General features: G+C 31.1%; 1 long non-coding RNA gene across 1 annotated transcript; it reads left to right on the top strand.

Moving 5' to 3' along the window:
- The first annotated feature begins 792 nt into the window (after positions 1–792).
- On the top strand, positions 793–5,456 carry LOC146996936 (uncharacterized). Its single transcript, XR_015041505.1, has 2 exons — positions 793–963; positions 5,293–5,456. It is a non-coding gene; the product is annotated as an uncharacterized LOC146996936 (long non-coding RNA).
- The last annotated feature ends 10,217 nt before the right edge of the window (positions 5,457–15,673 follow it).

Consider the following 15,673-nt stretch of genomic DNA (forward strand, 5'->3'; position numbering starts at 1 on the left):
TATCTCATTCCGTCATCAATACGTTCGTGGCTATTCATTAACCTTATAAAATTTACCCAAAACTTGCGTAAAATACTTCGAAAGTCGTAAAGAAGTGCGAGTACAAATCGCCGAAAACCCCTCGCTTAAACCCCCCCTGCCAAAATCTTATATCCCTTTCACAATAATAATAACAATTCTTTTTGATGCTTGAATATCGGTATTGTTATTGGTAAAATAAAGGATTTCTATTATGATTGCTGGAAAGAGAAATGGAACCTTTTGGGAAAAATAAAAGATTATTCGTTGAGTTTTGAAGTTTCTAAAATTATCAGAATGATATGTGATTTTGATTATAATCAAATAATTGCTGGACATGGGCGCTTCGCGGCGTACCTGAAAAGAATTAATTTGAAAAATAATAGTCTTCGTAGTATTGTAGTACTGAAGGCAATGCATGATATTTCGTCGAAGACTGCGCATTATTCCGACATGTTAGGGAAAAACATAGTAACATAAAGGAATTCTGCTGCCGCAATTAAGAGTTTGGATTTGCAGAGGATTTGGTGAATTTTATCAATGGCAATAGAACAATATCGGGAATTTTATTTTGATATTTTGGACTGTATTTATGTTTAAATCCGTGTTTTAATCTTTTAACTTTTTGTTTGTCTTTGTTGGGTGTGCTGCGTTAACCATGGGGGTTGCATCACACTCGTGTATTACACTACACTGTAAAAAAAAAGTTCGCTCTTTACAGGCAAAAGTTTTGTAAAGTTACAGAAGAATTTCCTGTAATGGTAACAGGTTGAAAGCAAACTGTAGCGGTAACAGCAGATTTGCTTGTAACATTACAGATAATGTTTCAGTAGCCGCGCGGAAGAATCACGTGACTGACTGGAAATTAGCCAATCAGGAGAAAAGTGTTTGAAAGCTAGTTGCAGAAAAAAACATGGCTGAATGCATGTTGGTTGTATAGCGCAGGTAAGTAAGAAAATGTTTACAATTACTACTTGAAATATTTTTTGTTCATTTTATGCAGATTATTCTCATGCACTTTGCACTGTTATATGTAGTGAGTAAGTATTTAAACGTTTAAGCTTTGCGATTAATTAATATCAGTGTTCGTAATATCTAATGAGTTGAAAGAGTGCAAAATATTTATTCCAAATGCAGATCTAATAGTAGTATTTTGTCATTGTGCATCCGATAAATTACGCCTTCAACTGCCCTTATTATTATTTAAAACTAATTATTCCAAAATTTAATCACTGTTTGTGGTATATAATTGAAATGGTAATGTGGTTGTTGAAAACAAAACTAATGATTTTAGCGTTCTTTTCCAATCGTCTGACCAAAGAACGTTTGACATCTTTTTCCCGGCAGGCCTTGCGAGAAACGTTTATATAAACATTTAGAATTCTGAATGTAATGTATATATTTTTTTGCTTGCTAGGTTTAGTTTATTCTTTTTCTAGGATTATCTAATTAGTTATACCTGGTTTATAATTCAGTCTAATATGTTTATGTACGAGTGTGTTATGAAGTAAAATTACAAAAACTTGAACAACGCGGTCGAGAATCTCGTTTATTCCTTTAGTGTAATAATATTTTTTTCAGTGGTATTAATTTCTTACGAAAATATTATAATTCCAAAATGAAGTAATTATATTGATTAAAAATATGCCGTATCATACTTTTCGTAATGTTTTGTTTTACTAACTAGATGCAACTTAATTATTCCATATATTTTAATATACCAATATCAACAGGGGAGAAATGGAAATGACCTAAAATATTTTTCTAACAATTCGTTAAACTAATTATAAAACAAAACTAAAATTTTGTGCATTATTTCCAAAAATATCATTTCATTAATATTTTATAAATGACAACATATATTATATTGTATATATAACTACCATTGCATACTTATAAGTTTTTAAACATTTAATGTAGAATTTATGTTGATTTTATTTTGCCCAGTTTTAATACAGTTTTGAAGTATGATAGTCTTGTTACTAGGATAGCATGAATCTGCTAATACAAGTTTAATACATTTCTTGACAAATGTTTCTCTTATTCATGTAATATAATATATAAATCATAAAATAAGTTTTCTTAAAAATAAATTATTATTGTTTATTGGAATTTAAAACAATTCTGTATCTGTATGTTGTATTAAAAATAAAATAATAATGAATTTTTAATGAAGCATTGATTTTAGCATTAACAATATATATATATACACACATGAATAAATGGAAATGCAAGCTACTTTTCCTTACAAAACCGCCTATGAATATATACTTTCCTTTAGGCTGATAGCCTTTGCATGCTTTGCCATATTCTATCAATCCAAATGATGCAAATATGCAGAAAATTTTACTTTCTTTGAAATTTAATACCGGAAATAAAATTCAGTGCATTTGTAAACTACATTAGTTCTCTTATAGCTTGGCATTTAATTGCCCAATGATTTACTAGTCCAAACTAAGGCAGAATTCAGATATCGTTCAAATAAAAGAAAATTAATAAGGTCTGATTTTTAGACCTATATATGAAGATTTATTTTTTTTAAATATTATTTTAAGTCAACCAAATTAATTTCAAATTTAAGTAAGTATTCATGCCTTTCAGTAGCATTATTTTTGATATCTTAAATTAAATAACTGAATACAATATTTCTTGTTAATAAAAGAAAAGCAATGTTATGAAAGACTAGCGAAGCAGATTTGCAAGTTCTAATTACGAAAGGTCCCATGCTTTAAGGGGTCATTTTTAAAAATACTTAATTAAAAAAAATATTTAACGTGAAACTTCCAAACTTCCCACATGTGGAATATTAATTCTATATATTTTATCTCATTCTTATTTTATTAATTAATTTCATAGCATTTTGTGTGACACTAGTAGTAATTATTAATTAAATTTTATGCTGTTTCTGATCTATGTTTTGATTTTGTTATTAATTACGTTAGTTTACATAAGATTTAAAATTATGTAAGGTACAAAAACCTTCTGCATCTATTAATATATGCTGAAGTGAATGAAATTATGCCAGTGAAATTTTTTAAAATCAAAAACAAATTTCTGTGGAAAATTAAAGTTATAAATTCTAAATGCAAACAAAGGAGTGAATTTGAAAGTTATCAAATAAGCCAAAGTGTTGGTCATTTTTTCAGTTTTGCAGAAGAATTTTTATACTTTGCAGAATGGGAATATGATGTTTGGTTTTGTTAGTATTAATTATTACAACTGAATTATTGCAACTTACATTGCAACACGTAATTTAGCTTAAAATTTATTTGAACTTAATTTTCTAATTTATTTTGATCATGTATATTTCATGTGTCATAAGTCTTTGAAATGAACTTAATTCTATTTATTTACACAATTTTTTTAAAGAAGAAAAAGTCACATTTGTTTTGCTTAGTTGCACACGAAGATACATGTCTATATATAGAGAGAGAAAGAGGAGTTATGTTTACTTCCAGACTATTTTCCTCCTTTTATATTATAGTATGAAAATCAAGGGGGAAATTAAGCAATCAATTTAATTTTGAAGGATGTGATTACAATAAGATCATAACCAATCAAAAATATTCATGAATGAACTACTGGTAACTATCATAGTATTATTATTTAAAAGAAACCTACATTCCAATAAGAACGCTTAGTAACATAACCACTTAAGTTATCTAATAAAAGTAATTTTCATTCCTACTTCCCTATACATTGAATTTCACTCTTAGTATTGCCCACTGCTACTCCCTAGACCTCAAAGCATTTAATGCATCTGGAACTGCAATTTGTGTCTTTTTCTACAGCATGCAAGTTATCACCGTTTAGTTATCACCGTACTGCCACGAGCAATGATCTTCAGAATTATCGTATTGCGTTGCCCCACCCAGCTTTAGAACCAGATTCTGAAAATTAAAAAAATATTTACATAATTTTCCCCCTTTTAATGCATTCAGAAAATGAATATTCCAAGATTTTAAAATGGATTTATCAACATAATGATTGTTTTCGTCATACTAACAAAGGCAAACTTTTGCGCACTTAAGGCCCCGTTGAATCTTTCTCTTCTAACTGTTGAATATTATTTCAGCCTAATACAAACAATGATCTATGATAGTGAAAGCAAATACCAACTGCCATTCACTGTGCAATTTTGCCATATCAGCTGAATGTTCACCCTAGCAAGCATCGGACCACAACCTTCTCTAATTATTTATGTATGATCTGAGGCCTAAGGATTTGCAAGAACAACAATGAGAATGACAGAAGTTCAAATTATAAAGAAGAAATGAGATAACTTATTAGATGTTGCAATTATGTGTATTCTTATTGAAATAGAGGTTTCTTTTAAATAAATAATATTGTGATAGGAGTAGTTTATCCATGATTACTTTTCATTTGTTATATTCCTACTGTGACTGTGTCCTTTGGAAATTAAATTATTCGTTTAATTTTTCCCTCTTAATTTTCGGAAGATAAATTTAGTAAAAATAAGTGGGAATATGGCATCAAGAGCATTAGATATCCCCATTTTTTTGAAGCTGTTCACTATTATTGTTTCATCAATGATAGGCCATGCATCCAAAATCCACTAGCAAATCAGTTAGTAAGATGAAAATGACCACTATGCGGACAAAACATTTAGGGTAACTTGTTTTGTGAGCGCCTTAAGGAAGACAAACATTACCTAAATCTTTAAAACATATTCAGAATCCTGTGCTAAAAGAAAGCTAGGGGGGAAATGTTGTCCGAGTCCCAGTGATTCCTTTGGACGAATATGTAATATTGTTTTAGAAATTTAAGGTAATAAATATAATATTTTTCGAATGCTAAAACAGTTCGAGAAATTTATTCAAGTTCTGAATTCTGAATATAAGTATACTGTATATTATATTTAATAACTATGGTGGCTTCATTTATGAAAATATTTGAATATTGACTGTTTTTGTACAATGAACCTTCTCTAAGCTACGTGATTCCTGAAAATTTTGATCTTTAAATGATAGTGGGCATCCTAGCGAAGTTATGTTTACTAATTAGTTATTTTATGAGGGATGCTGATTAAATTTAAAAAGTGATTGACTGAAGTAGCTTGTCGTAATGAGACGGTTCACTGTAATCCAATTTTTTAAAGAATTTAAGCTGTTCTTAATTAATTAAGATATTATAAAGAAATATGATTAAAAGTGTTATATAAGCACATGTTTAAAACATCTATTAAAATAATTTTTATAAGCTTTTTAAGAGCATGATTATGATTTTAAAAGAAATGTTTTTTTCTTTATTTAGGAGACATGGTTTACAAAGAGGAGAAAAACCATTCATTTTTTCCAAGCAGTCGAAACGAATTTTTATGAAATGTTTATTAAATTATGTTATTTTTTAATTAATTCTTTTTTTCAGGTTTTATGTAAAGTTTATGAATTAAGTAATAAATTATTTTTACTTCTGTATTTTAATTAGCATATTATTTGCTTCACAGTGTTTCACAATAAAATTATAAATTCAATAAACTTCTTAATTAACATGCTGTAATATAGAGAGAGCATAAAGTTTGTTTTCTGTTGTCACATGTTTATTTCACAATTTTGTATGCGAATCTCAAAATTTATAATATCTAGGAATACTTTTTTAGTATCACTTTCGAAATGGTAAATATTAAGCTTAGATTTATTACATATTATGTTTGTAAAAAATTATAGGTAAAATTAAAATGCATTAGATTTTAAGCTAAACTGAAGTATTAATTTTAGAAATAAATTTCTTAAAGGCATAATTGTATTAAGAATTTTAAGGGAAACAAGGCTTTAAAAATTAAGGTCAGTTCGCAAAGTTTTATGCTTATTCAAAAAGCATGACATTAGGTTTTTAATGAAAAACTTCTATCTGTTAATGCAAAGGAAATTATTTGAAGGTAAGTAAAAAAGTTATGCATTATTTCAAAGAATAGCAGACTGTTGACAAAGCAGTGCAGATAAGAATAAAAAAATTAGTTAGACGTTGTAATTCAAGCGTATGAACAAAATTTGAATTCCTTGTAGTAACAAAATGAAGTTCATTGCTATGTTGAATTCTTTAATTTACTGAAAATGTCATTTTTTAGAAGGAGAGAATATATTTTTGAAATATGAAGAACAGCTGTTCTGAGTTCTTCATAGAAATATTTCACAAAATGTCTTTTACTGTAATAATATGATCATATCAACATGCAACACGTTTACTCATATAAGTTAAATCTAAAGCAACATGTGTCTATTTTAGCTAAAATTACTAAAAAGAAAGTTCTAGAACATATCTTATTAACTGACACTAACATGCAAATAAAACATACTATTTTTTTTCAGCTATTTTACAGGGCAAATATAAGGAGTAGCATATCAATTTGAACTTTTAAATTAATCAAAATGATAATATGAAAGGCCTTTCAATAATATCAGACATAAGTTTCTCTTCATAAAACAAAAATACTCTGCAACAGACTAATGTTACTTTTTGAAAAAAGAACATTGCTGTTGAAAGCACATCTTTTAAATTAATGCTATTCTGAGGTCAAATTGACTAATTTAAAAAGCCAAACTATTATGCTTCACTTGCATATATCTGTATAATGATACATATATCTGATAATATATGACACATGAAGATATTGTTTTACTCAAAACATCTTGATTTCAATATATTTTATTATAATAAGCATCATTTTAGACAAAAAAATCTACTACTTTTATAAACATATCCTTTAGTATTATCTATGAAAAATATATTCTACACACATAATTACTTAATGGGATATTATAAGGAAATAATCTGAAACCTTTACAGATCCAACCATTGGAATTTTACGTAAGAAAAGTATCTTCTACTCACATAATAACTTGCTATAATAATACAAGTAAATAACCTGTAACGGTTACAGATATATCTGTTGAGATTTTACATGAGAAAAACATGTTCTTTCTACATAATTATTTGCTGTAATATTACACGCAAATAATCTGTAACCATTACAGATATATCGTTTGGGAATTTACATGAGAAAAATATGTTCTAATTACATAACTATATGCTGTGATATTACAAGAAAAAGATCTGTAACCATTACAGGCAAAACTCTTGTAATGTTACAAAGAAAACACCTGTTTCTGTTACTCAAATAACCAATGGCATCCCAGTTTCCATGAGTTTTCTTAGTAACTTTACAGATTTTTTTTTTACAGTGTACATTACACTCCTTTCACAATCACAGCTCCACAGACACGCACGTGTGTGCTTATGTTGTCAATTCTGAATATTTGCATACCCCCTGCCAAAATCTTATATCCCTTTTACAATAACAATAGCAATCAGTTTAGTATTTTTTATAAAAACAGACATAATTTGAAAATTCTCTGAATTTTGTAAGGAGTGTATGCAAACCATAATACATTGTGGCAAATACACCAGGACTGTTCACTGATATCTAAACGTCGCGAGGATATAAAAAATGAATTTAGATTCATTAATGCTATAAAAATAACACATAGGGAACTTAAATTATGATATTCATTTCAAAGTATTTATTTTAAATATATTTCAAACACTTAATTGCCTTTAATTGAAAACCAAATAAGTTGTATATTATTCAACTGCTCAATAAAATGCAAATTTTAATAAAGAAATTAAAGGGCAAACCTTTGGTATACATTTAGTAATTTAATACATTTAGTAATAATAAGTATTTTTAAGCAGGGCTCGTAGTTGTTGCCGATGTATGTTATTCATTAATCATATTGCTATAAACCCAACATGTCTACCTGAAAACCCAAGTTGAAGGGCGTAACACATTGAAGTAAATATCTTTACTATACGATTTTGATTTATTTTTATGTTATATCCATATAATATTAAGCTTTCGACTCCATTTTTCCTTTATGAATTCGAAGGTTTAAGCACAGAAAAAATGTAAAAATAAACTTGGCTGTAAACTCCGAGTAAAAAATTAATTTGCATTGATTTCCGTACTGATGTTAGATTATGTAACTTGATATTACTTGTTAGATACCACTTGATACTTGAGACTACTTGTTAGGTACTAACTTGGACTAATGGGAAATTCAGTAAATGTAAAAGGCAAAATGTAAAGTCAGAATAAGTCATACCAGCTTAGTTTAGTGCATTTTTGCTAAATAATATTTAAATATGGCGGAAAAAAGCCTGAAATAACCTTAATATAGAGACATTAGGTATTTTTTGGAAACTGGCAAGATGAAAAATGAGCAATCGCCTTTACCGGGAATGGAACCACGGACCTCGGATAACTTCCCAGTGTGCAGAACCACTACCCCACGAAGGCTCCCCCTTTCAAAGGGCGACTGGTTTTTTTTAGGGGACCCAATCGTCAAATCCTGGTTAAGGAGAATCACTATCCAACACCCTTTTTGTTCGGGCGCCACTGTAGAGACATTTTTTTGGAAGCAGGCAAGCTAAACAATGAGCAATCGCCTTGGCCGGGAATCGAACCACAGATCTCTGGATACCCAGCGTGTGGAACCACTACACCACGAAGGCACGCTGGGAAGGCGGGAGAAATACCTTATAATACATAAATAATATTAATTTTTTAATTATGCTCTACTCCCATTTATAAATAGATGGCATTAACAAGATCATTTATGAATTTACATAAATGTTACAATATAAAGTCCATATATATTATTTTTTAAAGTAACATAAACTAACATTTTTCAATTAAATTGATTATTATATTAAATTTAGGCAAAAGTTGAACATCAAGGCTGGTTTCACCGGCGACATAAGGACTGACGATCACCGGTGTGGGGCGACTCATTAAATTTAGATCAGTTATTAAAATAAAGTTAACCTAAGGGTCACCAGAACTCATTAAAGCCATTGATGATTCGTTACTTTTGCCCATCAGCGGCCGAGCGCTAAAGTCGCTGAACACTGGTACTTCGGTCCGAGGTTCGAGTCTCGCGAACGGGCTGGCTGCATGGGTGTTTTCGTGGTTTTTCCCATGTGTAGCGTGTATACGAGCCAGTTTCCCTTAAAAAGTCCTCCACGAAGGCATCCCTCCCTTAAGGCAGATAGCCCTCGAGTGCTTTGCTGTAATCTAATAAACCAATAAACCAAACCATTCGTTACTTTCGATTTAATAGTCAAGGATGTAAGACAGTTAAGTAAAATTGCATAGACTATTAAAACAAAATTAATACTGTGGACATCAGTGCTCGTCAAGTCTATTGGTCTCCGATGACTATGTGTTGAAAATCATCGGCATGGGATCGAGCAGTAAATTTAGATATTATTAAAATCATTTAACCGAAAGGCACTGGTGAATATGCGTTGACAATAACCGGTTTGAGGTAGAACAATAAATTTAGATATTATTAAAGTAAATTTAACCGAAAAGCACCGATGCCTGTCAAGGCCAATGATAATTGGTGACTATGTGGTGACAATTGATAGGAGGTAGAACAATAAATTTAGATGTTATTAAATTAAATTAACTGAAAGGGCATTGGGACTTGTCAAGACCATTGGTTACCGGTGACTAAGTACTGAAAATCCTTCGTACGTGGTCGAACAATAAATTTAGATATCATCAAATTAAATTTAACCGAAAGGCACATGTGACTATGCATTGGCAATAATCGTTATGAGGAAGAAAAATAAATTTAGATATTATTAAATTAAATTTAATCGAAAAGCACCGATGCTTGCCAAGGCCGCTGAATATTGGTGAGTATGTGGTGACAATTGGTATGAGGTAGAACAATAAAGTTAGATGTTATTAAATTAAATTTAACTGAAAGGGAATTGGGGCTCGTCACTGTTGACAAAGCATTGAAAATCATTCGTATGGGATCGAACAATAAATTTAGATATTGTAGAGTCGTTAGGTTAGTCGTTAGGTCGTTAGGTATATTGTAGGTCGAAGCAGGAGACATGAAAAATGAGCAATGCCGTAGCCAGGACTCGAACCAAGGATCTCTCAAATACGCACTGACTGTGCTGACCACTACACCACGAAAGTATGCTAAGAAGGCGGGAGAAATACCTTATAATACCACTAGATTAAATGTAACCGAAAGGTACTTGTGATTATGCATTGGCAATAACTGGTATGGGGTAAAACAATAAATTTAGGTACTATTAAATTAAATTTAAGGGAAGAGCCCCGATGCCTGTCAAGGCCATTGGTGATTGGTGACTATGTGTTGATAATTGGTATGAGGTAGAACAATAAATTTAGATGCTGTTCATTGTATGGGATAGAACAATAAGTTAAGATACTAGTAAATTAACCACCGATGGCACCGATGATCATTCAAGCCTTCTACTCACCTTGACGGAACCATTCATTAAAGCTGATGAAAAATGTATCCCATGGCTGGCTCTTCTATCCTTCTACTGATTTATGCTGACTTTTCTTTTTCAATAGCCGAAACATGGAATTTTCACTCTGGGCAACTTCGTACTGTCATACTTTTAAGTGGTGTTTGTTGTAGTTCATTGTAATCACATGGTGCCTAGGGGTTACCAGCCATCGGTGGGGGGGGGCAAGGAGAGATTTTGCACAGTTGCACTGTTAGCTAAAGCATGTAAATGGCGAAGGTAACTTACCGTAATTTGACGCTCGAAAACTCATGGAAAGAATTTTCTAATGACGTTGCTAACGTGAGTGAATGTGTGATTATGGCAAAGCCTCGAGGGCTATCTGCCTAAGGGGAGGGATGCCTTCGTGGAGGACTTTCTAAGGGAAACTGGCTCGTATACACGTTACAGATGGGGAAAACCACGAAAACACCCATGCAGCCAGCCCGTTCGCGGGATTCGAACCTCGGACCGAACTACCAGTGTTCAGCGACTTTACCACTCGGCCGCTGGTGGGCCGTTGCTAACCTGAGAAATTGCAAACAAAAAGCAGATATTTACGCTTTAGATGCGCTATACTCTCGAACTTGACAGATCAGTAAGTGCAGTCTCATCCGCCTGATGAAAAATTCGACATCAGTAAGAATAAATTAAAATGATCACTCTCTTGAAGGCATACATAATAATGAAGAACTTAGTGTTGTATAAGCCTGGCGTATAAAAGACGAAAATTCATCATCACAGCATGAAGGTACAATATTGTATTATCATGCTCTGATAATGAATTTTCTATATACAACATTGTATGGATTGCGAATAGCTTCAGAAAATTAAGGAATCAAACCCTCAAGAAGGTACTCGCTGGTAAAAAGTTAAATGTAACATTTGTGAAAATAGCCGCTTTAAACAGCTGACAGGCCGAAGCATGCAAAAGTGGCAGATGAATTAAAATTCAACAATTGGAAAATTATAGACAATGAGGTTTTCACAGAAATATTCAGAAAGATATAGTATATATTTTTTAACACGTTGAATGCCAGGCGAGTTTATAAAAAATATCTCCTTTAGGTCACGAGTCCTGCTATACCATGCGCCAATTGTTTCCGATCGTAAGAGTTTAGAACATTTAGAACGAAATAGTATTTTGGGACATGCATTCGGTTTAACATCTTTCCTCAAGAACGAGGGTAGGAGATCCGAAAATTATTTCTTCTTTCCTAAATATTTTTTCTCTAATGACAAAAGGTTGAATTTTTTTTTTTTTTTTTTTTTTTTTTTTGTGTGTGTGTGTGTGTTTGTGTTAAAATTGTTGCCCCAACGTTTTGAAATGTCTAAAAGAAAATGAAAGAGAAATTTTTAAGTAAATCATACAGAAGGAAAGAAGAAACCTGTTGCCAAGTTGTCTTGTCTGATAAAACAGTTGTTTTCTTATTTAAAAAGAATGTTTTTCTGTGCATTTCTACGAGAGTCACATCGGGCTACTGTCTACTCTTTTCGAACTATTAAATTTTTATATTTTTCGATCGCTCTCTAAATATTATTATGATAATAATTACTAGTAAAATAACCAAGTTTAATGAACAGCCATATGTAATCACATGGGGCCTAGGTAAAATAAATACTTGTAATATAAGAAGAGAAATTCATTACTTAGCATCATTTTAATAAAATAAGTAAACATATTGTTCTAATTCTAAAGAATATACGAACTGCCTGCTGAAATTCTATTACTTAATGAAACTAATGATCATTCTTTTTTTTTTTCCCCTTAAAATTCTATACATTCTATGAGCTAAATGCCTGGTTTTACAATTCATTCTTTCTGAATACGAAATAACTATATAAGGCATTTTCTCTTATCCTTTTCGCATGCCTTCGTGGTGAAACTGAAAGAATATGCGGCGCGTATTCAAAAGGTCCAAGGTTCGAGTCCCGGCGAGGGCACTGCACATTTTTCACGTCCCTCCTTAAAAAATAAAATAAAATAAAATAAAATACTCACTACTTTCTACAGCCATATTATAAATCACGCACATATTAAGGCTATAAATTATTGACGAGTTGTTAAAAAAGCAATAAACCTGAATGCAAGAATCTTAAAAAAGTAAATGCAGTTTACGAAAATATCAGATTAAAGTCCATGTAATATCACATTAATCTTTACAGAAATACGATTTCAAAGATCTTTTCCTGGAACAGTGTCACTATCAATATATTCAGCTAACGAATTTTGGTAAGATGGATTTTTATATTTTACTGAAGTATATCAGGATCTGTTTTTTAATAGTTCATACACCTTTAGAGTTATCTTGAGTAGAATGCAGGTTTTAACTGTCACAGTCTATCAAAGATCGAAAGCATTTGGAAGACATCTTATTAAAAAATTTCGTTTTCCTCACCATGTACTTTCGGGGTGTAAGTGGTAGCACATTCGGCTAACAATCGGAAGATTAAGAGCTCGATCCAGGAGGGGACATAGTTTTGCTTTTTTTTTTTTTTTTTTTTTTTTTTTTTTTCGTTTCTCGCTCCAAAAATTCTTAAAGATTACAGTGGCACCAGACTAAAAATATGAGGAATGATAATTCGTAGCTACCCTCATTTGGCGACTGGGTCTCTTCACTTTTCAATCATCCTTTAAGTGGGTAAGAATATAAGGAACTTCTTCCATACTTTGAGTTTCACAGCGAAAACGGTAGCTCGCTCTACTAGCAATCAAATGATCCGAAGTTAGATTCCCGAAAAATGACGTACTCCTCTTCCATTCTTCTTGCTTCGAAAAGCTTTTTAGAAATCTAATAGTCCACTTCAATAGCACTTACTTGTGTTGTACCAAATAATTTGCGTTAGCAAAAAAATAATGAAACTATGATAAAAAGAGTCTATTTAAAAATATAAACGGAAGATTTTTGAGTCAGCGGTTCAATGCTTGTTGCTCCCTCCTTTCAGTTAAGTGGGATTTTCTTTAATCGAAATTCGGTAACTTAGAGTTTTCTGGACCATGGAAGATTACGTTGAAACAAAATTGTGAAATAGTATATAAATTCCGTCTTGAAGTTATAACTAATTCTGACATACATGGCGATGTCTGATTATTCGATATCTCTAAAATCAGTCTAAAGATTCTCCAAAGATTCTGTTATATTCTGCGAAGAACATGATATTGAATAAATAAAGGTAACGCACAAAACGTTAAAAAACGCCCTTTTGGGTGCGATATAAAATCTGAAATCTTTCAGATTTTCTTTTTTTTTATTATATTTAAAGAAACTAAATAATGAAGAATCCGCATGAATGGATAAATGTTTCTCGTACCGCGAAAAAACAATGGTACCTAGAGCAATCAAATTTTGAATAACGTAGTCTTCCAAACGAACATGGGCACATGGACGCCTGAATTTTAAATTTTAAACTTGTTTTATTACCTGTTTCAAATTTTGTAAAACTTTAACGAATTTTGGATTAACAAACTGAACGATCTCTAAGCGAGCAATGGCAACACTGTGCGAAAAAAAAAAAAAAAAAAAAAAAAAAAAAAAAAAAAAAAAAACGTTTTAATCTCCAGCATGCGAGACTGTGTATCGGAAATTCTAAAGATATGCTGTTTTTAAATATTTTTGATATTGCTGTCGAATTGAATTTTATGTGGTTTAAGTGCGAAGAACAAGATATTTAATAAATAAAGGTAAAGCACAAAACGTTATAAAACGCCCTTTTGGGTGTGATGTAAAATCTGAAATCTTTCAGATTATCTTTTTTCTTGTTATATATTATGATTAATTTAAATGTATTATATTAATTAGATATAATGATATATTGTAAATTAATTTAAATACATTATATTAATTATACATTATATTAATTAATTATATATTATATTAATTAATTATATATTATATTAATTAATTATATATTATATTACATATTTTACGTAATAAATATAAGTACACTATTTTATACACACAAAAACGTTTGCAATCTGTATGTTTAAATTCGAACTACATCACAAATATTAGATTTAATTTTTAATGCAGACGATAATGTACATAAGTAACAGACATTTTGAAAATCGACTCGTTAAGGTGTTAGGAAAAAAAATAAGAAGTTATTTTATTTTTGTCTCTCATGGTACAAAACAATAGTTGTAAAATTTTACTAAAACATCAAGATCAATTACTGTTTTAATGATTAACTTAACGTTGCTCTCAATAGTGTAATTTTATAATCGAAAAATAAATAAAAGATCTTATTCTTCATTCATTGGCAATATTGGCTATTTATATCGGGACTGAAAAGAATAGCATTCGAAAGAGGATACTCCATTAAATATACACATGATTTGAATAAAAGCATTTATGATTTTTAGTCTCTCCTGCATACTCGGCTTGTCTCTTTTTTAAAGCAACTTTTCTTAACTGATTTTAATAAAAAGGATGAGAAAAATAGAGATCTATACTTAAACAACTGCATAGGGTATACGACCCCCAATACTCCAAAGCTAATACATCCCCTGAGCTTTTCCTATATCTCCATCTCTTCTCTATACTGAGAAATAAGGGCATATTTTCTGGAGGTGCGTAGAATCGAACAATCCTAGATAGAGGAGGGAATATTTTTGAGGATGAATGAGTGTCATTCAGGCCTGGAATTTCATTCATTTGATGATGAATCTCGCTCCAATTCGAGAATGAAATGCTAAGGAAAACTTCTTCAGGGGTCTCGAATTATGACGTCATAAGACCTGGCCTCCAATAGAAATTTTCGACATGCAGTAAAGAACCGAACTCAGTTTCTTAAAAAAGTTCAGTCAAAAGCTCGGTATAGAGACGATAGTATATGCGCTATAACAATCGCAAAGAGAAAATTTGGAAAAGAATAGAATATTTATTTGATAAAAATGAAATACCTGAAGGAAAAAATAATGTTAAAAGTACATAACGTACAAAACGAAAACTATTATATAATTAACTGTGGAATTTTAATGTTTCTTCTTATAATTTAAATCATGGATCGGGCAATCTGTTTTACCAGGAGGTAGTATACCGGAAATATGGGAATTCTGGGTCACCGCGGGGGGGGGGGGGGGTACAATAACAATAAAGGAGACGAAGGAATAATTGGGAAGGGAACAGTTGAATAATCGGGTCGGGATTAGTTGAATTTTTGTATTTCTTGCTTCAAAAAATTCAGTTGTTTCTACCATAAAAACACGGTAGACTACTTGACTGGATCTTGTGCCTCCCCCCAGTTGCCTTTAAATGTTGGAGGGATGTAAAGGAATTATCACATTCTTCGATGC

The sequence above is a fragment of the Stegodyphus dumicola genome, chromosome 6 (assembly GCF_044657685.1).
Source record: "Stegodyphus dumicola isolate Sdum_Otavi_A_Nest chromosome 6, ASM4465768v1".
Classification (NCBI taxonomy): domain Eukaryota; kingdom Metazoa; phylum Arthropoda; class Arachnida; order Araneae; family Eresidae; genus Stegodyphus; species Stegodyphus dumicola.